This window comes from Arachis ipaensis, chromosome B07 (genome assembly GCF_000816755.2).
Source record: "Arachis ipaensis cultivar K30076 chromosome B07, Araip1.1, whole genome shotgun sequence".
Taxonomy (NCBI): domain Eukaryota; kingdom Viridiplantae; phylum Streptophyta; class Magnoliopsida; order Fabales; family Fabaceae; genus Arachis; species Arachis ipaensis.
Genome location: NC_029791.2, coordinates 126,102,985 through 126,105,631, shown reverse-complemented (window position 1 = coordinate 126,105,631; position 2,647 = coordinate 126,102,985). Strand labels below are relative to the sequence as shown.

The window sequence follows — 2,647 nt, the reverse complement described above, 5'->3', positions numbered from 1 at the left end:
TATACATTTACCTAACTAGTACTTAATTAGAACTTGTTACCTTCTATATATATAGCATAGTAGCATGGCATCTGTATCTTACCGCAAAACTTATAATGAATGAAGAATTTGGCTGTTTACTTGAAAGATGAAAGTGAAGTGAGTTAAGTAGTTAACATTAATGCCATTGCCATTGATCGGGCCAAGGCCATGGTATTAATGAATGAAAAATTTGACAGAACCTATGATCTTTTTAACCCCTTAACTGGTATATGCACAAATGGATAAGCCAGCCGCACTTTCCTAGTTGAAGCTGTTGGGTATTTTAGTATGAGAAGATAACAAAATTTTATATTTGTGTAGTGGTTTCAAGGCACGATTAGATCGCTTTCTTTAGAGAAATATTTATCCCCACACTTAGTTGCTATAGGGTTGATGACAATACTCTCCTAAGATAGAATGAAAACTAAGAATTTCTTAATTAGCAATAGTAAGAAATTCTCAACTCTCTTGAACAAAGAAAATCTCTTAATAGTAGAGTAAATTGTACGCTTAGTACTTCATCTCTGAAATAGTGGACAAGGACTTATTTATACATATTGCACGTAACAATTATGATTAGTTACGTATACAAATGGTTGTGTCTTTTCTATTGCCAATAGATACAATGTTTTGAACATACACAACTCTTAAAGAGTTGTGTCCCTTTAGCCAATAGACACAATGTTTTGAACATACACAATCCTTAAAAGGTTGTGTCCCTTCAACCAAATGGTACTAAACGGTTAGTAACCGTTTATTAATATTAATAATATTAATAATAATATCAATAATATTAATAATATTAATTAATCAAATTTGTAAATACCCTTCAATCCCCCACTATTTACAAAATTTAAATGTCATATAAGTATATGCATAAAGAATGTGTCACTAAGATTAAACACTCTTTTAGTGTAAATTTTAAAGTTCTAACGAAGTAATAGGTGTCTAATCGATTAAACCTATTCTCCATATGCTAGTACCAAAAATCACACACATTACTTATACCCTCCAAGTTCAAGAGTTTACAATTTTAAGCACTTATATGGCCTTGTACTCATCCTGGTTTCATGAATATTTACGAGAATAAAACCTCTAAAATTCTCGATTAGAGCGGCACCACTCTTATATTCATATAGGTGGAATCTTTTGATAGATAATATTATCATTCCATTAAGAGTTTAAACTCACCCTCTTAATTTATTATAAATAGCACTAAATCCTATACCTTAGTGCTCCAATTGCTAAATAACTTGTTATTACCCATTAAACCTTGAAACTAGTGGTCTACTAGAATAAGGTTGGGTTCCATCATTTAGCAATAATAGGTTTTAATCCCATTTTAACAGTAGTTTATTTGATTTTATCCCTTGACAAACCTTTAGCCAAAGGGTCTGCTAAATTTCCTTGAGATCTTACATAAGTAATGGTAATTACACCATCATCTATTAGTTGCCTCACAAACTCATGTCTCAAACTTATATGTCTAGACTTTCCATTATAAACTTTATTATATGCTCGAGACATGGTTGATTCACTATCACAGAAGATTGAAATGGCTGTCGTCTGTTGTGGCCACAGCTTTATATCATATAACAAATTTCTTAACCATTCTGCTTCTTTACCTGCGACTGATAAAGCTACAAACTCAGCCTCCATAGTAGAATGTGTAATACATGTTTGTTTCTTTGAGGCCCAATTTATTGCTCCACCACCTATGGTAAAAATCCATCCTAAAGTGGATTTGTTGTCACTAAGATTTGTAATCCAACTTGCGTCGGAATAACCTTCTAAAAATGCGGGATAATCACTGTAATGTAATCCCAAGTTTATGGTTTTCTTGAGATAACCAAGAACTCTTGTTATAGTCTTCCAATGTTGATTGCTAGGCTTTCCTATAAACCTTGATAATTTGCACACAGCAAATGCTATATCAGGTCTAGTACAATGCATTGCATACATTAAACTTCCTATAGCACTAGCATATTCTAATTGTGCTATAGGTCTTCCCATGTTTCCTTCTAATTTAAGATTAGGATCATACGGCGTATTGAATTCTTTAATTGTGAGATGATCAAATTTTTCCAATACCTTTTTGATATAATGAGATTGACTTAAAGTAAAGCCAACTTCATTTTTATGCACTTTTATGCCTAATATTGTATCAACTTCATTCAAATCCTTCATCTTGAATTTAGAAGTTAGATACTCCTTCCTTATACGAATTCCTTCTAAATTTGTTCCGATGATTAACATATCATCAACATATAAACAAATGATTACTCCATAATCTTTAGTAAATTTTGAGTAAATACATTTATCCGCACTATTATGTGAGAAGCCATTTGATAACATTTTGAGTAAATACTTCCGGTTGCTCCATATAAATTTCTTCATTAAGATCTCCATTTAAAAAAGCCGTTTTAACATCCATTTGATGTATATGAAACTTATGTATGGATGCCAATGCTATAAGAGCCCTAATAGAAGTCATTCTTGCCACAGGTGCGTAAGTATCAAAATAGTCTAGACCTTCTTGTTGTTTAAACCCCTTGGCCACTAACCTTGCTTTAAAGGTTTGTAGTGAATCATCGGTGTTATACTTTCTTCTAAATACCCACTTACA

At 32.1% G+C, this 2,647-nt stretch overlaps 1 long non-coding RNA gene across 1 annotated transcript; it reads left to right on the top strand.

Annotated features, from left to right (window-relative positions):
• Positions 235-614, top strand: LOC110264760. Its single transcript, XR_002350926.1, has 2 exons — positions 235-344; positions 520-614. It is a non-coding gene; the product is annotated as an uncharacterized LOC110264760 (long non-coding RNA).